The following is a 24,699-nucleotide window of genomic DNA, read 5'->3' as shown; positions in this document are numbered from 1 at the left end:
GGGTCAGTTCAAGGCGCTGGGTCAGTTCGGGAGGCTGGGTCAGTTTGGGATGCTGGGTCAGTTCCGGACGCTGGGTCAGTTCGTGAGGCTGGGTCAGTTTGAGGTTGCTGGGTCAGTTTGGGGTCGGTGGGTCAGTTCAGGATGCTGGGTCAGTTCGGGATGCTGGGTCAGTTCGGGGCGCTGGTTCGGTTCATGGCGCTGGGTCAATTTGGGATGCTGGGTCAGGTCGGGGCGCTGTGTCAGTTCGGGACGCTGGGTAGTTTTGAGGTCGCTTGGTCAGTTTGGGATGCTGGGTCAGTTTGGGGCTCTGGGTCAGTTTGGGACGCTGGGTCAGTTCAAGGCGCTGGGTCAGTTCGGGATGCTGGGTCAGTTCAAGGCGCTGGGTCAGTTCGGGAGGCTGGGTCAGTTTGGGATGCTGGGTCAGTTCCGGACGCTGGGTCAGTTCGGGAGGCTGGGTCAGTTTGAGGTCGCTGGGTCAGTTTGGGGTCGCTGGGTCAGTTCAGGATGCTGGGTCAGTTCGGGGTCGCTGGGTTAGTTCGGGACGCCGGGTCAGTTAAGGGCACTGGGTCAGATCTGGATGCTGCGTCAGTTTGGGGCTATGGGTCAGTTCAGGGACGGTGGGTCAGTTTGGGGTCGCTGGGCCAGTTCTGGTCGCTGGGTCAGTTCGGGAGGCTGGGTCAGTTCAGGTCACTGGGTCAGTTCAGGTGGCTGGGTCAGTTCAGGACACTGGGTCAGTTCGGGATGCTGGGTCAGTTCAGGTCGCTGGGTCAGTTTGGGGTGCTGGGTCAGTTCGGGGCACTGTGTCAGTTCGGGGCACTGGGTCAGTTCGGGGCGCTGGGTCAGTTCAAGGCGCTGGGTCAGTTCGGGACGCTGAGGCAGTTCAAGGCGCTGGGTCAGTTCGGGATGCTGGGTCAGTTCAAGGCGCTGGGTCAGTTCGGGAGGCTGGGTCAGTTTGGGATGCTGGGTCAGTTCCGGACGCTGGGTCAGTTCGGGAGGCTGGGTCAGTTTGAGGTTGCTGGGTCAGTTTGGGGTCGGTGGGTCAATTCAGGATGCTGGGTCAGTTCGGGGTCGCTGGGTTAGTTCGGGACGCCGGGTCAGTTAAGGGCACTGGGTCAGATCTGGATGCTGCGTCAGTTTGGGGCTATGGGTCAGTTCAGGGACGGTGGGTCAGTTTGGGGTCGCTGGGCCAGTTCTGGTCGCTGGGTCAGTTCGGGAGGCTGGGTCAGTTCAGGTCACTGTGTCAGTTCAGGTGGCTGGGTCAGTTCAGGACACTGGGTCAGTTCGGGATGCTGGGTCAGTTCAGGTCGCTGGTTCAGTTTGGGGTGCTGGGTCAGTTCGGGGCACTGTGTCAGTTCGGGGCACTGGGTCAGTTCGGGGCGCTGGGTCAGTTCAAGGCGCTGGGTCAGTTCGGGATGCTGGGTCAGTTTGGGTTCGCTGGGGCAGTTCAGGTCACTGGGTCAGTTCGGGAGGCTGGGTCAGTTCGAGGCGCTGGGTCAGTTCGGGGTCACTGGGCCAGTTCAGGTCGCTAGGTCAGTCGGGAGGCTGGGTCAGTTCGGGATGCTGGGTGGTTCGGGGCGCTGGGTCAGTTCTGGATGCTGGGTCAGTTTAGGGGCGCTGGGTCAGTTCGGGACACTGCGTCAGTTTGAGGTCGCGAGGTCAGTTCAGGATCCTGAGTCACTTCGGGACTCCGGGTCAGTTCAGGGCACTGGGTCAGTTCAGGGCGCTGGGTCAGTTTGGGTCGCTGGATCAGTTCGGGATGCTGGGACAGTTTGGGGTGCTGGGTCAGTTCGGGGTCACTGGGTCAGTTTGAGGCGCTGTGTCAGTTCGGGGCGCTGGGTCAGTTCGTGACGCTGAGTCAGTTTGGGGTCGCTAGGTCAGTTCGGGGCACTGGGTCAGTTCGGGACGCTGGTCAGTTTGGGATGCTGGGTCAGTTCGGGATGCTGGGTCAGTTCGGGATGCTTGGTCAGTTTGAGGTCACTCGGTCAGTTCAGGATGCTGGGTCAGTTTGGGAAGCTGGGTCAGTTCGGGACGCTGGGTCAGTTCGGGATGCTGGGTCAGTTTGGGGCGCTGGGTCAGTTTCTGGATGCTGGGTCAGTTCGGGATGCTGGGTCAGTTCGGGGCGCTGGTTCAGTTCATGGCGCTGGGTCAATTTGGGATGCTGGGTCAGGTCGGGGCGCTGTGTCAGTTCGGGACGCTGGGTAGTTTTGAGGTCGCTTGGTCAGTTTGGGATGCTGGGTCAGTTTGGGGCTCTGGGTCAGTTTGGGACGCTGGGTCAGTTCAAGGCGCTGGGTCAGTTCGGGACGCTGGGTCAGTTCAAGGCGCTGGGTCAGTTCGGGAGGCTGGGTCAGTTTGGGATGCTGGGTCAGTTCCGGACGCTGGGTCAGTTCGGGAGGCTGGGTCAGTTTGAGGTCGCTGGGTCAGTTTGGGGTCGCTGGGTCAGTTCAGGATGCTGGGTCAGTTCGGGGTCGCTGGGTTAGTTCGGGACGCCGGGTCAGTTAAGGGCACTGGGTCAGATCTGGATGCTGCGTCAGTTTGGGGCTCTGGGTCAGTTCAGGGACGCTGGGTCAGTTTGGGGTCGCTGGGCCAGTTCAGGTCGCTGGGTCAGTTCGGGATGCTGGGTCAGTTCAGGTCGCTGGGTCAGTTTGGGGCGCTGGGTCAGTTCAGGTCGCTGGGTCAGTTCGGGACGCCGGGTCAGCTCAGGGCACTGGTCCGTTCAGGATGCTGGGTCAGTTCGGGATGCTGGGTCAGTTTGGGGCGCTGGGTCAGTTCAGGTCGCTGGGTCAGTTCAGGATGCTGGGTCAGTTCGGGATGCTGGGTCAGTTCAGGATGCTGGGTCAGTTCAGGATGCTGGGTCAGTTTGGGGCGCTGGGTCAGTTCAAGGCGCTGGGTCAGTTCGGGATGCTGGGTCAGTTCGGGTTCGCTGAGCCAGTTCAGGTCGCTGGGTCAGATCGGGAGGCTGGGTCAGTTCGAGGTGCTGGGTCAGTTCGGGGTCACTGGGCCAGTTCAGGTCGCTAGGTCAGTCGGGAGGCTGGGTCAGTTCGGGATGCTGGGTGAGTTCGGGGCGCTGGGTCAGTACTGGATGCTGGGTCAGTTTAGGGGCGCTGGGTCAGTTCGGGACACTGCGTCAGTTTGAGGTCGCGAGGTCAGTTCAGGATCCTGAGTCACTTCGGGACGCCGGGTCAGTTCAGGGCACTGGGTCAGTTCAGGGCGCTGGGTCAGTTTGGGTCGCTGGATCAGTTCGGGATGCTGGGTCAGTTTGGGGCGCTGGGTCAGTTCGGGGTCGCTGGGTCAGTTTGAGGCGCTGTGTCAGTTCGGGGTGCTGGGTCAGTTCTGGACGCTGGGTCAGTTTGGGATGCTGGGTCAGTTCGGGATGCTGGGTCAGTTTGCGGTCACTAGGTCAGTTCAGGATGCTGGGTCAGTTTGGGAAGCTGGGTCAGTTCGGGACGCTGGGTCAGTTCGGGACGCTGGGTCAGTTTGGGGCGCTGGGTCAGTTTCTGGATGCTGGGTCAGTTCGGGGCGCTGGGTCAGTTCATGGCGCTGGATCAATTTGGGATGCTGGTCCAGGTCGGGGCGCTGGGTAGTTTTGAGGTCGCTTGGTCAGTTTGGGATGCTGGGTCAGTTTGGGGCTCTGGGTCAGTTTGGGACGCTGGGTCAGTTCAAGGCGCTGGGTCAGTTCGGGACGCTGAGGCAGTTCAAGGCGCTGGGTCAGTTCGGGATGCTGCGTCAGTTCAAGGCGCTGGGTCAGTTCGGGGTCGCTGGGTTAGTTCGGGACGCCGGGTCAGTTAAGGGCACTGGGTCAGATCTGGATGCTGCGTCAGTTTGGGGCTATGGGTCAGTTCAGGGACGGTGGGTCAGTTTGGGGTCGCTGGGCCAGTGCTGGTCGCTGGGTCAGTTCGGGAGGCTGGGTCAGTTCAGGTCACTGGGTCAGTTCAGGTGGCTGGGTCAGTTCAGGACACTGGGTCAGTTCGGGATGCTGGGTCAGTTCAGGTCGCTGGGTCAGTTTGGGGTGCTGGGTCAGTTCGGGGCACTGTGTCAGTTCGGGGCACTGGGTCAGTTCGGGGCGCTGGGTCAGTTCAAGGCGCTGGGTCAGTTCGGGACGCTGAGGCAGTTCAAGGCGCTGGGTCAGTTCGGGATGCTGGGTCAGTTCAAGGCGCTGGGTCAGTTCGGGAGGCTGGGTCAGTTTGGGATGCTGGGTCAGTTCCGGACGCTGGGTCAGTTCGTGAGGCTGGGTCAGTTTGAGGTTGCTGGGTCAGTTTGGGGTCGGTGGGTCAGTTCAGGATGCTGGGTCAGTTCGGGGTCGCTGGGTTAGTTCGGGACACCGGGTCAGTTAAGGGCACTGGGTCAGATCTGGATGCTGCGTCAGTTTGGGGCTATGGGTCAGTTCAGGGACGGTGGGTCAGTTTGGGGTCGCTGGGCCAGTTCTGGTCGCTGGGTCAGTTCGGGAGGCTGGGTCAGTTCAGGTCACTGTGTCAGTTCAGGTGGCTGGGTCAGTTCAGGACACTGGGTCAGTTCGGGATGCTGGGTCAGTTCAGGTCGCTGGGTCAGTTTGGGGTGCTGGGTCAGTTCGGGGCACTGTGTCAGTTCGGGGCACTGGGTCAGTTCGGGGCGCTGGGTCAGTTCAAGGCGCTGGGTCAGTTCGGGATGCTGGGTCAGTTTGGGTTCGCTGGGGCAGTTCAGGTCACTGGGTCAGTTCGGGAGGCTGGGTCAGTTCGAGGCGCTGGGTCAGTTCGGGGTCACTGGGCCAGTTCAGGTCGCTAGGTCAGTCGGGAGGCTGGGTCAGTTCGGGATGCTGGGTGGTTCGGGGCGCTGGGTCAGTTCTGGATGCTGGGTCAGTTTAGGGGCGCTGGGTCAGTTCGGGACACTGCGTCAGTTTGAGGTCGCGAGGTCAGTTCAGGATCCTGAGTCACTTCGGGACTCCGGGTCAGTTCAGGGCACTGGGTCAGTTCAGGGCGCTGGGTCAGTTTGGGTCGCTGGATCAGTTCGGGATTCTGGGTCAGTTTGGGGTGCTGGGTCAGTTCGGGGTCACTGGGTCAGTTCGTGACGCTGAGTCAGTTTGGGGTCGCTAGGTCAGTTCGGGGCACTGGGTCAGTTCGGGACGCTGGTCAGTTTGGGATGCTGGGTCAGTTCGGGATGCTGGGTCAGTTCGGGATGCTTGGTCAGTTTGAGGTCACTAGGTCAGTTCAGGATGCTGGGTCAGTTTGGGAAGCTGGGTCAGTTCGGGACGCTGGGTCAGTTCGGGATGCTGGGTCAGTTTGGGGCGCTGGGTCAGTTTCTGGATGCTGGGTCAGTTCGGGATGCTGGGTCAGTTCGGGGCGCTGGTTCGGTTCATGGCGCTGGGTCAATTTGGGATGCTGGGTCAGGTCGGGGCGCTGTGTCAGTTCGGGACGCTGGGTAGTTTTGAGGTCGCTTGGTCAGTTTGGGATGCTGGGTCAGTTTGGGGCTCTGGGTCAGTTTGGGACGCTGGGTCAGTTCAAGGCGCTGGGTCAGTTCGGGACGCTGGGTCAGTTCAAGGCGCTGGGTCAGTTCGGGAGGCTGGGTCAGTTTGGGATGCTGGGTCAGTTCCGGACGCTGGGTCAGTTCGGGAGGCTGGGTCAGTTTGAGGTCGCTGGGTCAGTTTGGGGTCGCTGGGTCAGTTCAGGATGCTGGGTCAGTTCGGGGTCGCTTGGTTAGTTCGGGACGCCGGGTCAGTTAATGGCACTGGGTCAGATCTGGATGCTGCGTCAGTTTGGGGCTCTGGGTCAGTTCAGGGACGCTGGGTCAGTTTGGGGTCGCTGGGCCAGTTCAGGTCGCTGGGTCAGTTCGGGATGCTGGGTCAGTTCAGGTCGCTGGGTCAGTTTGGGGCGCTGGGTCAGTTCAGGTCGCTGGGTCAGTTCGGGACGCCGGGTCAGCTCAGGGCACTGGGTCAGTTCAGGATGCTGGGTCAGTTCGGGATGCTGGGTCAGTTTGGGGCGCTGGGTCAGTTCAGGTCGCTGGGTCAGTTCAGGATGCTGGGTCAGTTCGGGATGCTGGGTCAGTTCAGGATGCTGGGTCAGTTCAGGATGCTGGGTCAGTTTGGGGCGCTGGGTCAGTTCAAGGCGCTGGGTCAGTTCGGGATGCTGGGTCAGTTCGGGTTCGCTGAGCCAGTTCAGGTCGCTGGGTCAGATCGGGAGGCTGGGTCAGTTCGAGGTGCTGGGTCAGTTCGGGGTCACTGGGCCAGTTCAGGTCGCTAGGTCAGTCGGGAGGCTGGGTCAGTTCGGGATGCTGGGTGAGTTCGGGGCGCTGGGTCAGTTCTGGATGCTGGGTCAGTTTAGGGGCGCTGGGTCAGTTCGGGACACTGCGTCAGTTTGAGGTCGCGAGGTCAGTTCAGGATCCTGAGTCACTTCGGGACGCCGGGTCAGTTCAGGGCACTGGGTCAGTTCAGGGCACTGGGTCAGTTCGGCGCGCTGGGTCAGTTCAATGCGCTGGGTCAGTTCGGGATCCTGGGTCAGTTCGGGTTCGCTGGGGCAGTTCAGGTCACTGGGACAGTTCGGGAGGCTGGGTCAGTTCAAGGCGCTGGGTCAGTTCGGGATCCTGGGTCAGTTCGGGTTCGCTGGGGCAGTTCAGGTCACTGGGACAGTTCGGGAGGCTGGGTCAGTTCAAGGCGCTGGGTCAGTTCGGGCTCACTGGGCCAGTTCAGGTCGCTGGGTCAGTCGGGAGGCTGGGTCAGTTCAGGTTGCTGGGTGAGTTCAGGGCGCTGGGTCAGTTCAGGATGCTGGGTCACTTTGGGGGCGCTGGGTCAGTTCGGGACACTGCGTCAGTTTGAGGTCGCCAGGTCAGTTCAGGATCCTGGGTCACTTCAGGACGCCGCGTCAGTTCAGGGCACTGGGTCAGTTCAGGGCGCTGGGTCAGTTTGGGTCGCTGGATCAGTTCGGGATGCTGGGTCAGTTGAGGGTGCTGTGTCATTTCGGGGTCGCTGGGTTAGTTTGAGGCGTTGTGTCAGTTCGGGATGCTGGGTCAGTTTGGGGCGCTGGGTCAGTTTGTGGATGCTGGGTCAGTTCGGGATGCTGGGTCAGTTCAGGGCGCTGGGTCAGTTCGGGACGCTGGGTCAGTTCGGCGCGCTGGGTCAGTTCAATGCGCTGGGTCAGTTCGGGATGCTGGGTCAGTTCAGGTTCGCTGGGGCAGTTCAGGTCACTGGGTCAGTTCGGGAGGCTGGGTCAGTTCGGGCTCACTGGGCCAGTTCAGGTCGCTGGGTCAGTCGGGAGGCTGGGTCAGTTCAGGATGCTGGGTGAGTTCGGGGCGCTGGGTCAGTTCAGGATGCTGGGTCAGTTTGGGGTCACTGGGTCAGTTCGGGATGCTGGGTCAGTTTGGGATGCTGGGTGAGTTCAGGGCGCTAGGTCAGTTCTGGATGCTGGGTCAGTTTGTGGGCGCTGGGTCAGTTCGGGACACTGCGTCAGTTTGAGGTCACTAGGTCAGTTCAGGATCCTGAGTCACTTCGGGACGCCGGGTCAGTTCAGGGCACTGGGTCAGTTCAGGGCGCTGGGTCAGTTTGGGTCGCAGAATCAGTTCAGGATGCTGGGTCACTTTGGGGGCGCTGGGTCAGTTCGGGACACTGCGTCAGTTTGAGGTCGCTAGGTCAGTTCAGGATCCTGAGTCACTTCGGGACGCCGGGTCAGTTCAGGGCACTGGGTCAGTTCAGGGCGCTGGGTCAGTTTGGTGTCGCTAGGTCATTTCGGGGCACTGGGTCAGTTCGGGATGCTGGATCAGTTTGGGATGCTGGGTCACTTTGGGGATGCTGGGTCAGTTTGGTGTCGCTGGGTCAGTTTGGTGTCGCTCGGTCAGTTTGGTGTCGCTAGGTCAGTTCGGGGCGCTGTTCAGTTCGGGATGCTGGGTCAGTTCGGGGCACTGGGTCAGTTGGGGACGCTGGGTCAGGTCGGGAACTTGGTCAGTTTGGGGTCGCAAGGTCAGTTCGCGGCGCTGGGTCAGTTCGGGACGCTGGTCAGTTTGGGATGCTGGGTCAGTTCAGGATGCTGGGTCAGTTCGGGACGCTGGGTCAGTTTGGGGCGCTGTGTCAGTTCAGGATGCTGGGTCAGTTTGGGATGCTGGGTCAGTTCAGGATGCTGGGTCAGTTCAGGATGCTGGGTCAGTTCAGGGCGCTGGGTCAGTTCGGGATGCTGTGTCAGTTCGGGGCGCTGGGTCAGTTCGGGGCGCTGGGTCAGTTCGGGGAGCTGGGTCAGTACAGGATGCTGGGTCAGTTCGGGATGCTGGGTCAGTTCGGGTTCGCTGGGGCAGTTCAGGTCACTGGGTCAGTTCGGGAGGCTGGGTCAGTTCGAGGCGCTGGGTCAGTTCGGGCTCACTGGGCCAGTTCAGGTCGCTGGGTCAGTTCGGGGCGCTGGTTCAGTTCAGGATGCTGGGTCAGTTTGGGGGCGCTGGGTCAGTTTGGGGCACTGCGTCAGTTTGAGGTCGCTAGGTCAGTTCAGGATCCTGAGTCACTTCGGGACGCCGGGTCAGTTCAGGGCACTGGGTCAGTTCAGGGCGCTGGGTCAGTTTGGGTCGCTGGATCAGTTCGGGATGCTGGGTCAGTTTAGGGCGCTGGGTCAGTTCGGGGTCGCTGGGTTAGTTTGAGGCGCTGTGTCAGTTCGGGGTGCTGGGTCAGTTCGGGGCACTGGGTCAGTTGGGGACGCTGGGTCAAATCGGGAACTTGGTCAGTTTGGGGTCGCAAGGTCATTTCGCAGCGCTGGGTCAGTTCGGGACGCTGGTCAGTTTGGGATGCTGGGTCAGTTCAGGATGCTGGGTCAGTTCAGGATGCTGGGTCAGTTCAGGGCGCTGGGTCAGTTCGGGATGCTGTGTCAGTTCGGGGCGCTGGGTCAGTTCGGGGCGCTGGGTCAGTTCGGGGAGCTGGGTCAGTACAGGATGCTGGGTCAGTTCGGGATGCTGGGTCAGTTCGGGTTCGCTGGGGCAGTTCAGGTCACTGGGTCAGTTCGGGAGGCTGGGTCAGTTCGAGGCGCTGGGTCAGTTCGGGCTCACTGGGCCAGTTCAGGTCGCTGGGTCAGTTCGGGGCGCTGGTTCAGTTCAGGATGCTGGGTCAGTTTGGGGGCGCTGGGTCAGTTTGGGGCACTGCGTCAGTTTGAGGTCGCTAGGTCAGTTCAGGATCCTGAGTCACTTCGGGACGCCGGGTCAGTTCAGGGCACTGGGTCAGTTCAGGGCGCTGGGTCAGTTTGGGTCGCTGGATCAGTTCGGGATGCTGGGTCAGTTTAGGGCGCTGGGTCAGTTCGGGGTCGCTGGGTTAGTTTGAGGCGCTGTGTCAGTTCGGGGTGCTGGGTCAGTTTGGGGCGCTGGGTCAGTTTGTAGATGCTGGGTCAGTTCGGGACGCTGGGTCAGTTCAGGGCGCTGGGTCAGTTCGGGGCGCTGGGTCAGTTCGGCACACTGGGTCAGTTCAATGCGCTGGGTCAGTTCGGGATGCTGGGTCAGTTCGGGTTCGCTGGGGCAGTTCAGGTCACTGGGTCAGTTCGGGAGGCTGGGTCAGTTCAAGGCGCTGGGTCAGTTCGGGCTCACTGGGCCAGTTCAGGTCGCTGGGTCAGTCGGGAGGCTGGGTCAGTTCAGGATGCTGGGTGAGTTCAGGGCGCTGGGTCAGTTCAGGATGCTGGGTCAGTTTGCGGTCACTGGGTCAGTTCGGGATGCTGGGTCAGTTCGGGATGCTGGGTGAGTTCAGGGCGCTGGGTCAGTTCAGGATGCTGGGTCAGTTTGGGGGCGCTGGGTCAGTTCGGGACACTGCATCAGTTTGAGGTCGCTAGGTCAGTTCAGGATCCTGAGTCACTTCGGGACGCCGGGTCAGTTCAGGGCACTGGGTCAGTTCAGGGCGCTGGGTCAGTTTGGGTCGCTGGATCAGTTCAGGATGCTGGGTCACTTTGGGGGCGCTGGGTCAGTTTGGGTCGCTGGGTCAGTTCAGGATGCTGGGTCAGTTTGGGGGCACTGGGTCAGTTCGGGACACTGCGTCAGTTTGAGGTCGCTAGGTCAGTTCAGGATCCTGAGTCACTTCGGGACGCCGGGTCAGTTCAGGGCACTGGGTCAGTTCAGGGCGCTGGGTCAGTTTGGGTCGCTGGATCAGTTCGGGATGCTGGGTCAGTTTGGGGTGCTGGGTCAGTTCGGGGTCGCTGGGTTAGTTTGAGGCGCTGTGTCAGTTCGGGATGCTGGGTCAGTTTGGGGCGCTGGGTCAGTTTGTGGATGCTGGGTCAGTTCGGGACGCTGGGTCAGTTCAGGGCGCTGGGTCAGTTCGGGGCGCTGAGTCAGTTCAATGTGCTGGGTCAGTTCAATGCGCTGGGTCAGTTCGGGATGCTGGGTCAGTTCGGGTTCGCTGGGGCAGTTCAGGTCACTGCGTCAGTTCGGGAGGCTGGGTCAGTTTGGGGCTCTGGGTCAGTTTGGGACGCTGGGTCAGTTCAAGGCGCTGGGTCAGTTCGGGACGCAGGGGCAGTTCAAGGCGCTGGGTCATTTCGGGATGCTGGGTCAGTTCAAGGCGCTGGGTCAGTTCGGGAGGCTGGGTCAGTTTGGGATGCTGGGTCAGTTCCGGACGCTGGGTCAGTTCGGGAGGCTGGGTCAGTTTGAGGTTGCTGGGTCAGTTTGGGTTCGCTGGGTCAGTTCAGGATGCTGGGTCAGTTCGGGGTCGCTGGGTTAGTTCGGGACGCCGGGTCAGTTAAGGGCACTGGGTCAGATCTGGATGCTGCGTCAGTTTGGGGCTCTGGGTCAGTTCAGGGACGCTGGGTCAGTTTGGGGTCGCTGGGCCAGTTCTGGTCGCTGGGTCAGTTCGGGAGGCTGGGTCAGTTCAGGTCGCTGGGTCAGTTCGGGTGGCTGGGTCAGTTCAGGACACTGGGTCAGTTTGGGATGCTGGGTCAGTTCAGGTCGCTGGGTCAGTTTGGGGTGCTGGGTCAGTTCGGGGCACTGTTTCAGTTCGGGGCACTGGGCCAGTTCGGGGCGCTGGGTCAGTTCAAGGCGCTGGGGCAGTTCAGGTCACTGGGTCAGTTCGGGAGGCTGGATCAGTTCGAGGCGCTGGGTCAGTTTGGGCTCACTGGGCCAGTTCAGGTCGCTGGGTCAGTTCGGGATGCTGGGTCAGTTCGGGGCGCTGGGTCAGTTCAGGATGCTGGGTCAGTTTGGGGGCGCTGGGTCAGTATGGGGCACTGCGTCAGTTTGAGGTCGCTAGGTCAGTTCAGGATCCTGAGTCACTTCGGGACTCCGGGTCAGTTCAGGGCACTGGGTCAGTTCAGGGCGCTGGGTCAGTTTGGGTCGCTGGATCAGTTCGGGATGCTGGGTCAGTTTAGGGCGCTGTGTCAGTTCTGGGTCGCTGGGTTAGTTTAAGGCGCTTTGTCAGTTCGGGATGCTGGGTCAGTTTGGGGCGCTGGGTCAGTTTGTGGATGCTGGGTCAGTTCGGGACGCTGGGTCAGTTCAGGGCACTGGGTCAGTTCGGCGCGCTGGGTCAGTTCAATGCGCTGGGTCAGTTCGGGATCATGGGTCAGTTCGGGTTCGCTGGGGCAGTTCAGGTCACTGGGACAGTTCGGGAGGCTGGGTCAGTTCAAGGCGCTGGGTCAGTTCGGGCTCACTGGGCCAGTTCAGGTCGCTGGGTCAGTCGGGAGGCTGGGTCAGTTCAGGTTGCTGGGTGAGTTCAGGGCGCTGGGTCAGTTCAGGATGCTGGGTCACTTTGGGGGCGCTGGGTCAGTTCGGGACACTGCGTCAGTTTGAGTTCGCCAGGTCAGTTCAGGATCCTGGGTCACTTCAGGACGCCGCGTCAGTTCAGGGCACTGGGTCAGTTCAGGGCGCTGGGTCAGTTTGGGTCGCTGGATCAGTTCGGGATGCTGGGTCAGTTGAGGGTGCTGTGTCATTTCGGGGTCGCTGGGTTAGTTTGAGGCGCTGTGTCAGTTCGGGATGCTGGGTCAGTTTGGGGCGCTGGGTCAGTTTGTGGATGCTGGGTCAGTTCGGGATGCTGGGTCAGTTCAGGGCGCTGGGTCAGTTCGGGACGCTGGGTCAGTTCGGCGCGCTGGGTCAGTTCAATGCGCTGGGTCAGTTCGGGATGCTGGGTCAGTTCAGGTTCGCTGGGGCAGTTCAGGTCACTGGGTCAGTTCGGGAGGCTGGGTCAGTTCGGGCTCACTGGGCCAGTTCAGGTCGCTGGGTCAGTCGGGAGGCTGGGTCAGTTCAGGATGCTGGGTGAGTTCGGGGCGCTGGGTCAGTTCAGGATGCTGGGTCAGTTTGGGGTCACTGGGTCAGTTCGGGATGCTGGGTCAGTTTGGGATGCTGGGTGAGTTCGGGGCGCTAGGTCAGTTCTGGATGCTGGGTCAGTTTGTGGGCGCTGGGTCAGTTCGGGACACTGCGTCAGTTTGAGGTCACTAGGTCAGTTCAGGATCCTGAGTCACTTCGGGACGCCGGGTCAGTTCAGGGCACTGGATCAGTTCAGGGCGCTGGGTCAGTTTGGGTCGCAGAATCAGTTCAGGATGCTGGGTCACTTTGGGGGCGCTGGGTCAGTTCGGGACACTGCGTCAGTTTGAGGTCGCTAGGTCAGTTCAGGATCCTGAGTCACTTCGGGACGCCGGGTCAGTTCAGGGCACTGGGTCAGTTCAGGGCGCTGGGTCAGTTTGGTGTCGCTAGGTCATTTCGGGGCACTGGGTCAGTTCGGGATGCTGGATCAGTTTGGGACCCTGGGTCAGTTTTAGGTCGCTCGGTCAGTTCGGGATGCTGGGTCAGTGTGGGATGCTGGGTCACTTTGGGGATGCTGGGTCAGTTTGGTGTCGCTGGGTCAGTTTGGTGTCGCTCGGTCAGTTTGGTGTCGCTAGGTCAGTTCGGGGCGCTGTTCAGTTCGGGATGCTGGGTCAGTTCGGGGCACTGGGTCAGTTGGGGACGCTGGGTCAAATCGGGAACTTGGTCAGTTTGGGGTCGCAAGGTCATTTCGCAGCGCTGGGTCAGTTCGGGACGCTGGTCAGTTTGGGATGCTGGGTCAGTTCAGGATGCTGGGTCAGTTCAGGATGCTGGGTCAGTTCAGGGCGCTGGGTCAGTTCGGGATGCTGTGTCAGTTCGGGGCGCTGGGTCAGTTCGGGGCGCTGGGTCAGTTCGGGGAGCTGGGTCAGTACAGGATGCTGGGTCAGTTCGGGATGCTGGGTCAGTTCGGGTTCGCTGGGGCAGTTCAGGTCACTGGGTCAGTTCGGGAGGCTGGGTCAGTTCGAGGCGCTGGGTCAGTTCGGGCTCACTGGGCCAGTTCAGGTCGCTGGGTCAGTTCGGGGCGCTGGTTCAGTTCAGGATGCTGGGTCAGTTTGGGGGCGCTGGGTCAGTTTGGGGCACTGCGTCAGTTTGAGGTCGCTAGGTCAGTTCAGGATCCTGAGTCACTTCGGGACGCCGGGTCAGTTCAGGGCACTGGGTCAGTTCAGGGCGCTGGGTCAGTTTGGGTCGCTGGATCAGTTCGGGATGCTGGGTCAGTTTAGGGCGCTGGGTCAGTTCGGGGTCGCTGGGTTAGTTTGAGGCGCTGTGTCAGTTCGGGGTGCTGGGTCAGTTTGGGGCGCTGGGTCAGTTTGTAGATGCTGGGTCAGTTCGGGACGCTGGGTCAGTTCAGGGCGCTGGGTCAGTTCGGGGCGCTGGGTCAGTTCGGCACACTGGGTCAGTTCAATGCGCTGGGTCAGTTCGGGATGCTGGGTCAGTTCGGGTTCGCTGGGGCAGTTCAGGTCACTGGGTCAGTTCGGGAGGCTGGGTCAGTTCAAGGCGCTGGGTCAGTTCGGGCTCACTGGGCCAGTTCAGGTCGCTGGGTCAGTCGGGAGGCTGGGTCAGTTCAGGATGCTGGGTGAGTTCAGGGCGCTGGGTCAGTTCAGGATGCTGGGTCAGTTTGCGGTCACTGGGTCAGTTCGGGATGCTGGGTCAGTTCGGGATGCTGGGTGAGTTCAGGGCGCTGGGTCAGTTCAGGATGCTGGGTCAGTTTGGGGGCGCTGGGTCAGTTCGGGACACTGCATCAGTTTGAGGTCGCTAGGTCAGTTCAGGATCCTGAGTCACTTCGGGACGCCGGGTCAGTTCAGGGCACTGGGTCAGTTCAGGGCGCTGGGTCAGTTTGGGTCGCTGGATCAGTTCAGGATGCTGGGTCACTTTGGGGGCGCTGGGTCAGTTTGGGTCGCTGGGTCAGTTCAGGATGCTGTGTCAGTTTGGGGGCACTGGGTCAGTTCGGGACACTGCGTCAGTTTGAGGTCGCTAGGTCAGTTCAGGATCCTGAGTCACTTCGGGACGCCGGGTCAGTTCAGGGCACTGGGTCAGTTCAGGGCGCTGGGTCAGTTTGGGTCGCTGGATCAGTTCGGGATGCTGGGTCAGTTTGGGGTGCTGGGTCAGTTCGGGGTCGCTGGGTTAGTTTGAGGCGCTGTGTCAGTTCGGGATGCTGGGTCAGTTTGGGGCGCTGGGTCAGTTTGTGGATGCTGGGTCAGTTCGGGACGCTGGGTCAGTTCAGGGCGCTGGGTCAGTTCGGGGCGCTGAGTCAGTTCAATGTGCTGGGTCAGTTCAATGCGCTGGGTCAGTTCGGGATGCTGGGTCAGTTCGGGTTCGCTGGGGCAGTTCAGGTCACTGCGTCAGTTCGGGAGGCTGGGTCAGTTTGGGGCTCTGGGTCAGTTTGGGACGCTGGGTCAGTTCAAGGCGCTGGGTCAGTTCGGGACGCAGGGGCAGTTCAAGGCGCTGGGTCATTTCGGGATGCTGGGTCAGTTCAAGGCGCTGGGTCAGTTCGGGAGGCTGGGTCAGTTTGGGATGCTGGGTCAGTTCCGGACGCTGGGTCAGTTCGGGAGGCTGGGTCAGTTTGAGGTTGCTGGGTCAGTTTGGGTTCGCTGGGTCAGTTCAGGATGCTGGGTCAGTTCGGGGTCGCTGCGTTAGTTCGGGACGCCGGGTCAGTTAAGGGCACTGGGTCAGATCTGGATGCTGCGTCAGTTTGGGGCTCTGGGTCAGTTCAGGGACGCTGGGTCAGTTTGGGGTCGCTGGGCCAGTTCTGGTCGCTGGGTCAGTTCGGGAGGCTGGGTCAGTTCAGGTCGCTGGGTCAGTTCGGGTGGCTGGGTCAGTTCAGGACACTGGGTCAGTTTGGGATGCTGGGTCAGTTCAGGTCGCTGGGTCAGTTTGGGGTGCTGGGTCAGTTCGGGGCACTGTTTCAGTTCGGGGCACTGGGTCAGTTCGGGGCGCTGGGTCAGTTCAAGGCGCTGGGTCAGTTCGGGATGCTGGGTCAGTTTGGGTTCGCTGGGGCAGTTCAGGTCACTGGGTCAGTTCGGGAGGCTGGATCAGTTCGAGGCGCTGGGTCAGTTTGGGCTCACTGGGCCAGTTCAGGTCGCTGGGTCAGTTCGGGATGCTGGGTCAGTTCGGGGCGCTGGGTCAGTTCAGGATGCTGGGTCAGTTTGGGGGCGCTGGGTCAGTATGGGGCACTGCGTCAGTTTGAGGTCGCTAGGTCAGTTCAGGATCCTGAGTCACTTCGGGACTCCGGGTCAGTTCAGGGCACTGGGTCAGTTCAGGGCGCTGGGTCAGTTTGGGTCGCTGGATCAGTTCGGGATGCTGGGTCAGTTTAGGGCGCTGTGTCAGTTCTGGGTCGCTGGGTTAGTTTAAGGCGCTTTGTCAGTTCGGGATGCTGGGTCAGTTTGGGGCGCTGGGTCAGTTTGTGGATGCTGGGTCAGTTCGGGACGCTGGGTCAGTTCAGGGCACTGGGTCAGTTCGGCGCGCTGGGTCAGTTCAATGCGCTGGGTCAGTTCGGGATCCTGGGTCAGTTCGGGTTCGCTGGGGCAGTTCAGGTCACTGGGACAGTTCGGGAGGCTGGGTCAGTTCAAGGCGCTGGGTCAGTTCGGGCTCACTGGGCCAGTTCAGGTCGCTGGGTCAGTCGGGAGGCTGGGTCAGTTCAGGTTGCTGGGTGAGTTCAGGGCGCTGGGTCAGTTCAGGATGCTGGGTCACTTTGGGGGCGCTGGGTCAGTTCGGGACACTGCGTCAGTTTGAGTTCGCCAGGTCAGTTCAGGATCCTGGGTCACTTCAGGACGCCGCGTCAGTTCAGGGCACTGGGTCAGTTCAGGGCGCTGGGTCAGTTTGGGTCGCTGGATCAGTTCGGGATGCTGGGTCAGTTGAGGGTGCTGTGTCATTTCGGGGTCGCTGGGTTAGTTTGAGGCGCTGTGTCAGTTCGGGATGCTGGGTCAGTTTGGGGCGCTGGGTCAGTTTGTGGATGCTGGGTCAGTTCGGGATGCTGGGTCAGTTCAGGGCGCTGGGTCAGTTCGGGACGCTGGGTCAGTTCGGCGCGCTGGGTCAGTTCAATGCGCTGGGTCAGTTCGGGATGCTGGGTCAGTTCAGGTTCGCTGGGGCAGTTCAGGTCACTGGGTCAGTTCGGGAGGCTGGGTCAGTTCGGGCTCACTGGGCCAGTTCAGGTCGCTGGGTCAGTCGGGAGGCTGGGTCAGTTCAGGATGCTGGGTGAGTTCGGGGCGCTGGGTCAGTTCAGGATGCTGGGTCAGTTTGGGGTCACTGGGTCAGTTCGGGATGCTGGGTCAGTTTGGGATGCTGGGTGAGTTCGGGGCGCTAGGTCAGTTCTGGATGCTGGGTCAGTTTGTGGGCGCTGGGTCAGTTCGGGACACTGCGTCAGTTTGAGGTCACTAGGTCAGTTCAGGATCCTGAGTCACTTCGGGACGCCGGGTCAGTTCAGGGCACTGGATCAGTTCAGGGCGCTGGGTCAGTTTGGGTCGCAGAATCAGTTCAGGATGCTGGGTCACTTTGGGGGCGCTGGGTCAGTTCGGGACACTGCGTCAGTTTGAGGTCGCTAGGTCAGTTCAGGATCCTGAGTCACTTCGGGACGCCGGGTCAGTTCAGGGCACTGGGTCAGTTCAGGGCGCTGGGTCAGTTTGGTGTCGCTAGGTCATTTCGGGGCACTGGGTTAGTTCGGGATGCTGGATCAGTTTGGGACCCTGGGTCAGTTTTAGGTCGCTCGGTCAGTTCGGGATGCTGGGTCAGTGTGGGATGCTGGGTCACTTTGGGGATGCTGGGTCAGTTTGGTGTCGCTGGGTCAGTTTGGTGTCGCTCGGTCAGTTTGGTGTCGCTAGGTCAGTTCGGGGCGCTGTTCAGTTCGGGATGCTGGGTCAGTTCGGGGCACTGGGTCAGTTGGGGACGCTGGGTCAGGTCGGGAACTTGGTCAGTTTGGGGTCGCAAGGTCAGTTCGCGGCGCTGGGTCAGTTCGGGACGCTGGTCAGTTTGGGATGCTGGGTCAGTTCAGGATGCTGGGTCAGTTCGGGACGCTGGGTCAGTTTAGGGCGGTGTCAGTTCAGGATGCTGGGTCAGTTTGGGATGCTGGGTCAGTTCAGGATGCTGGGTCAGTTCAGGATGCTGGGTCAGTTCGGGGCGCTGGTTCAGTTCAGGATGCTGGGTCAGTTTGGGGGCGCTGGGTCAGTTTGGGGCACTGCGTCAGTTTGAGGTCGCTAGGTCAGTTCAGGATCCTGAGTCACTTCGGGACGCCGGGTCAGTTCAGGGCACTGGGTCAGTTCAGGGCGCTGGGTCAGTTTGGGTCGCTGGATCAGTTCGGGATGCTGGGTCAGTTTAGGGCGCTGGGTCAGTTCGGGGTCGCTGGGTTAGTTTGAGGCGCTGTGTCAGTTCGGGGTGCTGGGTCAGTTTGGGGCGCTGGGTCAGTTTGTAGATGCTGGGTCAGTTCGGGACGCTGGGTCAGTTCAGGGCGCTGGGTCAGTTCGGGGCGCTGGGTCAGTTCGGCACACTGGGTCAGTTCAATGCGCTGGGTCAGTTCGGGATGCTGGGTCAGTTCGGGTTCGCTGGGGCAGTTCAGGTCACTGGGTCAGTTCGGGAGGCTGGGTCAGTTCAAGGCGCTGGGTCAGTTCGGGCTCACTGGGCCAGTTCAGGTCGCTGGGTCAGTCGGGAGGCTGGGTCAGTTCAGGATGCTGGGTGAGTTCAGGGCGCTGGGTCAGTTCAGGATGCTGGGTCAGTTTGCGGTCACTGGGTCAGTTCGGGATGCTGGGTCAGTTCGGGATGCTGGGTGAGTTCAGGGCGCTGGGTCAGTTCAGGATGCTGGGTCAGTTTGGGGGCGCTGGGTCAGTTCGGGACACTGCATCAGTTTGAGGTCGCTAGGTCAGTTCAGGATCCTGAGTCACTTCGGGACGCCGGGTCAGTTCAGGGCACTGGGTCAGTTCAGGGCGCTGGGTCAGTTTGGGTCGCTGGATCAGTTCAGGATGCTGGGTCACTTTGGGGGCGCTGGGTCAGTTTGGGTCGCTGGGTCAGTTCAGGATGCTGGGTCAGTTTGGGGGCACTGGGTCAGTTCGGGATGCTGGGTCAGTTTGGGGCGCTGGATCAGTTTGGTGTCGCTAGGTCATTTCGGGGCACTGGGTCAGTTCGGGATGCTGGGTCAGTTTGGTGTCGCTAGGTCATTTCGGGGCACTGGGTCAGTTCGGGATGCTGGGTCAGTTTGGGGCGCTGGATCAGTTTGGTGTCGCTAGGTCATTTCGGGGCACTGGGTCAGTTCGGGATGCTGGGTCAGTTTGGTGTCGCTAGGTCATTTCGGGGCACTGGGTCAGTTCGGGATGCTGGGTCAGTTTGGGACCCTGGGTCAGTTTTAGGTCGCTCGGTCAGTTCGGGATGCTGGGTCAGTTTGGGATGCTGGGTCACTTCGGGGATGCTGTGTCAGTTTGGTGTCGCTGGGTCAGTTTGGTGTCGCTAGGTCAGTTTGGTGTCGCTAGGTCAGTTCAGGGCGCTGGGTCAGTTCGGGATGCTGGGTCAGTTCGGGGCACTGGGTCAGTTGGGGACGCTGGGTCAGATCGGGAACTTGGTCAGTTTGGGGTCGCTAGGTCACTTCGCGGCGCTGGGTCAGTTCGGGACGCTGGTCAGTTTGGGATGCTGGGTCAGTTTGGGACGCTGGGTCAGTTTGGGGTGCTGTGTCAGTTCAGGATGCTGGGTCAGTTTGGGATGCTGGGTCAGTTCAGGATGCTGGGTCAGTTCAGGATGCTGGGTCAGTTCGTGGCGCTGGGTCAGTTCGGGATGTTGTGTCAGTTCGGGGCGCTGGGTCAGTTCGGGGCGCTGGGTCAGTTCGGGGAGCTGGGTCAGTTCGGGGAGCTGGGTCAGTACAGGATGCTGGGTCCGTTCGGGATGCTGGGTCAGTTCGGGTTCGCTGGGGCAGTTCAGGTCACTGGGTCAGTTCGGGAGGCTGGGTCAGTTCGAGGCGCTGGGTCAGTTCAGGATGCTGGGTCAGTTCAGGATGCTGGGTCAGTTCGGGACACTGCGTCAGTTTGAGGTCGCTAGGTCAGTTCAGGATCCTGAGTCACTTCGGGACGCCGGGTCAGTTCAGGGCACTGGTTCAGTTCAGGGCGCTGGGTCAGTTTGGGTCGCTGGATCAGTTCGGGATGCTGGGTCAGTTTAGGGCGCTGTGTCAGTTCGGGGTCGCTGGGTTAGTTTGAGGCGCTGTGTCAGTCCGGGATGCTGGGTCAGTTTGGGGCGCTGGGTCAGTTTGTGGATGCTGGGTCAGTTCGGGACGCTGGGTCAGTTCAGGGCGCTGGGTCAGTTCGGGGCGCTGGGTCAGTTCAATGTGCTGGGTCAGTTCAATGCGCTGGGTCAGTTCGGGATGCTGGGTCAGTTCGGGTTCGCTGGGGCAGTTCAGGTCACTGCGTCAGTTCGGGAGGCTGGGTCAGTTCAAGGCGCTGGGTCAGTTCGGGCTCACTGGGCCAGTTCAGGTCGCTGGGTCAGTCGGGAGGCTGGGTCAGTTCAGGATGCTGGGTGAGTTCAGGGCGCTGGGTCAGTTCAGGATGCTGGGTCAGTTTGGGGTCACTGGGTCAGTTCGGGATGCTGGGTCAGTTCGGGATGCTGGGTGAGTTCGGGGCGCTGGGTCAGTTCAGGATGCTGGGTCAGTTTGGGTCGTTGGATCAGTTCAGGATGCTGGGTCACTTTGGGGGCGCTGGGTCAGTTCGGGACACTGCGTCAGTTTGGGAGGCTGGGTCAGTTCGAGGCGCTGGGTCAGTTCGGGCTCACTGGGCCAGTTCAGGTCGCTGGGTCAGTTCGGGATGCTGGGTCAGTTCGGGGCGCTGGGTCAGTTCAGGATCCTGAGTCACTTCGGGACGCCGGGTCAGTTCAGGGCACTGGGTCAGTTCAGGGCGCTGAGTCAGTTTGGGTCACTGGATCAGTTCGGGATGCTGGGTCAGTTTAGGGCGCTGTGTCAGTTCGGGGTCGCTGGGTTAGTTTGAGGCGCTGTGTCATTTCGGGATGCTGGGTCAGTTTGGGACGCTGGGTCAGTTTGTGGATGCTGGGTCAGTTCGGGATGATGGGTCAGTTCGGGATGCTGGGTGAGTTCGGGGCGCTGGGTCAGTTCAGGATGCTGGGTCAGCTTGGGTCGTTGGATCAGTTCAGGATGCTGGGTCACTTTGGGGGCGCTGGGTCAGTTCGGGACACTGCGTCAGTTTGGGAGGCTGGGTCAGTTCGAGGCGCTGGGTCAGTTCGGGCTCACTGGGCCAGTTCAGGTCGCTGGGTCAGTTCGGGATGCTGGGTCAGTTCGGGGCGCTGGGTCAGTTCAGGATCCTGAGTCACTTCGGGACGCCGGGTCAGTTCAGGGCACTGGGTCAGTTCAGGGCGCTGGGTCAGTTTGGGTCGTTGGATCAGTTCAGGATGCTGGGTCACTTTGGGGGCGCTGGGTCAGTTCGGGACACTGCGTCAGTTTGGGAGGCTGGGTCAGTTCGAGGCGCTGGGTCAGTTCGGGCTCACTGGGCCAGTTCAGGGCGCTGGGTCAGTTCGGGGCGCTGGGTCAGTTCGGCACACTGGGTCAGTTCAATGCGCTGGGTCAGTTCGGGATGCTGGGTCAGTTCGGGTTCGCTGGGGCAGTTCAGGTCACTGGGTCAGTTCGGGAGGCTGGGTCAGTTCAAGGCGCTGGGTCAGTTCGGGCTCACTGGGCCAGTTCAGGTCGCTGGGTCAGTCGGGAGGCTGGGTCAGTTCAGGATGCTGGGTGAGTTCAGGGCGCTGGGTCAGTTCAGGATGCTGGGTCAGTTTGCGGTCACTGGGTCAGTTCGGGATGCTGGGTCAGTTCGGGATGCTGGGTGAGTTCAGGGCGCTGGGTCAGTTCAGGATGCTGGGTCAGTTTGGGGGCGCTGGGTCAGTTCGGGACACTGCATCAGTTTGAGGTCGCTAGGTCAGTTCAGGATCCTGAGTCACTTCGGGACGCCGGGTCAGTTCAGGGCACTGGGTCAGTTCAGGGCGCTGGGTCAGTTTGGGTCGCTGGATCAGTTCAGGATGCTGGGTCACTTTGGGGGCGCTGGGTCAGTTTGGGTCGCTGGGTCAGTTCAGGATGCTGGGTCAGTTTGGGGGCACTGGGTCAGTTCGGGATGCTGGGTCAGTTTGGGGCGCTGGATCAGTTTGGTGTCGCTAGGTCATTTCGGGGCACTGGGTCAGTTCGGGATGCTGGGTCAGTTTGGTGTCGCTAGGTCATTTCGGGGCACTGGGTCAGTTCGGGATGCTGGGTCAGTTTGGGGCGCTGGATCAGTTTGGTGTCGCTAGGTCATTTCGGGGCACTGGGTCAGTTCGGGATGCTGGGTCAGTTTGGTGTCGCTAGGTCATTTCGGGGCACTGGGTCAGTTCGGGATGCTGGGTCAGTTTGGGACCCTGGGTCAGTTTTAGGTCGCTCGGTCAGTTCGGGATGCTGGGTCAGTTTGGGATGCTGGGTCACTTCGGGGATGCTGTGTCAGTTTGGTGTCGCTGGGTCAGTTTGGTGTCGCTAGGTCAGTTTGGTGTCGCTAGGTCAGTTCAGGGCGCTGGGTCAGTTCGGGATGCTGGGTCAGTTCGGGGCACTGGGTCAGTTGGGGACGCTGGGTCAGATCGGGAACTTGGTCAGTTTGGGGTCGCTAGGTCACTTCGCGGCGCTGGGTCAGTTCGGGACGCTGGTCAGTTTGGGATGCTGGGTCAGTTCGGGACGCTGGGTCAGTTTGGGGTGCTGTGTCAGTTCAGGATGCTGGGTCAGTTTGGGATGCTGGGTCAGTTCAGGATGCTGGGTCAGTTCAGGATGCTGGGTCAGTTCGTGGCGCTGGGTCAGTTCGGGATGTTGTGTCAGTTCGGGGCGCTGGGTCAGTTCGGGGCGCTGGGTCAGTTCGGGGAGCTGGGTCAGTTCGGGGAGCTGGGTCAGTACAGGATGCTGGGTCCGTTCGGGATGCTGGGTCAGTTCGGGTTCGCTGGGGCAGTTCAGGTCACTGGGTCAGTTCGGGAGGCTGGGTCAGTTCGAGGCGCTGGGTCAGTTCAGGATGCTGGGTCAGTTCAGGATGCTGGGTCAGTTCGGGACACTGCGTCAGTTTGAGGTCGCTAGGTCAGTTCAGGATCCTGAGTCACTTCGGGACGCCGGGTCAGTTCAGGGCACTGGTTCAGTTCAGGGCGCTGGGTCAGTTTGGGTCGCTGGATCAGTTCGGGATGCTGGGTCAGTTTAGGGCGCTGTGTCAGTTCGGGGTCGCTGGGTTAGTTTGAGGCGCTGTGTCAGTCCGGGATGCTGGGTCAGTTTGGGGCGCTGGGTCAGTTTGTGGATGCTGGGTCAGTTCGGGACGCTGGGTCAGTTCAGGGCGCTGGGTCAGTTCGGGGCGCTGGGTCAGTTCAATGTGCTGGGTCAGTTCAATGCGCTGGGTCAGTTCGGGATGCTGGGTCAGTTCGGGTTCGCTGGGGCAGTTCAGGTCACTGCGTCAGTTCGGGAGGCTGGGTCAGTTCAAGGCGCTGGGTCAGTTCGGGCTCACTGGGCCAGTTCAGGTCGCTGGGTCAGTCGGGAGGCTGGGTCAGTTCAGGATGCTGGGTGAGTTCAGGGCGCTGGGTCAGTTCAGGATGCTGGGTCAGTTTGGGGTCACTGGGTCAGTTCGGGATGCTGGGTCAGTTCGGGATGCTGGGTGAGTTCGGGGCGCTGGGTCAGTTCAGGATGCTGGGTCAGTTTGGGTCGTTGGATCAGTTCAGGATGCTGGGTCACTTTGGGGGCGCTGGGTCAGTTCGGGACACTGCGTCAGTTTGGGAGGCTGGGTCAGTTCGAGGCGCTGGGTCAGTTCGGGCTCACTGGGCCAGTTCAGGTCGCTGGGTCAGTTCGGGATGCTGGGTCAGTTCGGGGCGCTGGGTCAGTTCAGGATCCTGAGTCACTTCGGGACGCCGGGTCAGTTCAGGGCACTGGGTCAGTTCAGGGCGCTGAGTCAGTTTGGGTCACTGGATCAGTTCGGGATGCTGGGTCAGTTTAGGGCGCTGTGTCAGTTCGGGGTCGCTGGGTTAGTTTGAGGCGCTGTGTCATTTCGGGATGCTGGGTCAGTTTGGGACGCTGGGTCAGTTTGTGGATGCTGGGTCAGTTCGGGATGATGGGTCAGTTCGGGATGCTGGGTGAGTTCGGGGCGCTGGGTCAGTTCAGGATGCTGGGTCAGCTTGGGTCGTTGGATCAGTTCAGGATGCTGGGTCACTTTGGGGGCGCTGGGTCAGTTCGGGACACTGCGTCAGTTTGGGAGGCTGGGTCAGTTCGAGGCGCTGGGTCAGTTCGGGCTCACTGGGCCAGTTCAGGTCGCTGGGTCAGTTCGGGATGCTGGGTCAGTTCGGGGCGCTGGGTCAGTTCAGGATCCTGAGTCACTTCGGGACGCCGGGTCAGTTCAGGGCACTGGGTCAGTTCAGGGCGCTGGGTCAGTTTGGGTCACTGGATCAGTTCGGGATGCTGGGTCAGTTTAGGGCGCTGTGTCAGTTCGGGGTCGCTGTGTTAGTTTGAGGCGCTGTGTCATTTCGGGATGCTGGGTCAGTTTGGGACGCTGGGTCAGTTTGTGGATGCTGGGTCAGTTCGGGACGCTGGGTCAGTTCAGGGCGCTGGGTCAGTTCGGGGCGCTGGGTCAGTTTGGCGCGCTGGGTCTGTTCAATGCGCTGGGTCAGTTCGGGATGCTGGGTCAGTTCAGTGCACTGGGTCAGTTCAGGATGCTGGGTCTGTTCGGGGCGCAGGGTCATTTCAGGATGCTGGGTAAGTTCGGGGACGCTGGGTCAGTTTGGGGCGCTGTGTCAATTCTGGATGCTGGGTCAGTTTGGGATGCTGGGTCAGTTCAGGATGCTGGGTCAGTTCAGGATGCAGGGTTATTTCGGGATGCTGGGTCACTTCGGGACGCCGGGTCAGTTCGGGACACTGCGTCAGTCTGAGGTCGCCGGGTCAGGTTGTGTCGCTGGATCAGTTCAGGATGCTGGGTCACTTTGGGGGCGCTGGGTCAGTTCGGGACACTGCGTCAGTTTGAGGTCGCTAGGTCAGTTCAGGATCCTGAGTCACTTCGGGACGCCGGGTCAGTTCTGGGCACTGGGTCAGTTCAGGGCGCTGGGTCAGTTTGGGTCGCTGGATCAGTTCGGGATGCTGGGTCAGTTTGGGGTGCTGGGTCAGTTCGGAGTCGCTGGGTTAGTTTGAGGCGCTGTGTCAGTTCGGGGCGCTGGGTCAATTCGGGACGCTGGGTCAGTTTGGTGTCGCTAGGTCATTTCGGGGCACTGGGTCAGTTCGGGATGCTAGGTAAGCTTGGGGCGCTGGGTCAGTTTGGTGTCGCTAGGTCATTTCGGGGCACTGGGTCAGTTCGGGATGCTGGGTCAGTTTGGGACCCTGGGTCAGTTTCAGGTCGCTCGGTCAGTTCGGGATGCTGGGTCAGTTTGGGATGCTGGGTCACTTCGGGGATGCTGGGTCAGTTCGGGATGCTGGGTCAGTTTGGTGTCGGTGGGTCAGTTTGGTGTCGCTAGGTCAGTTTGGTGTCGCTAGGTCAGTTCGGGGTGCTGGGTCTGTTCGGGATGCTGGGTCAGTTTGGG

The sequence above is a fragment of the Mustelus asterias genome, chromosome 22 (genome assembly GCF_964213995.1).
Source record: "Mustelus asterias chromosome 22, sMusAst1.hap1.1, whole genome shotgun sequence".
Taxonomy (NCBI): Eukaryota; Metazoa; Chordata; class Chondrichthyes; order Carcharhiniformes; family Triakidae; genus Mustelus; species Mustelus asterias.
The sequence above is the reverse complement of the archived record's forward strand: the minus strand, read 5'-3'. Positions refer to the sequence as shown.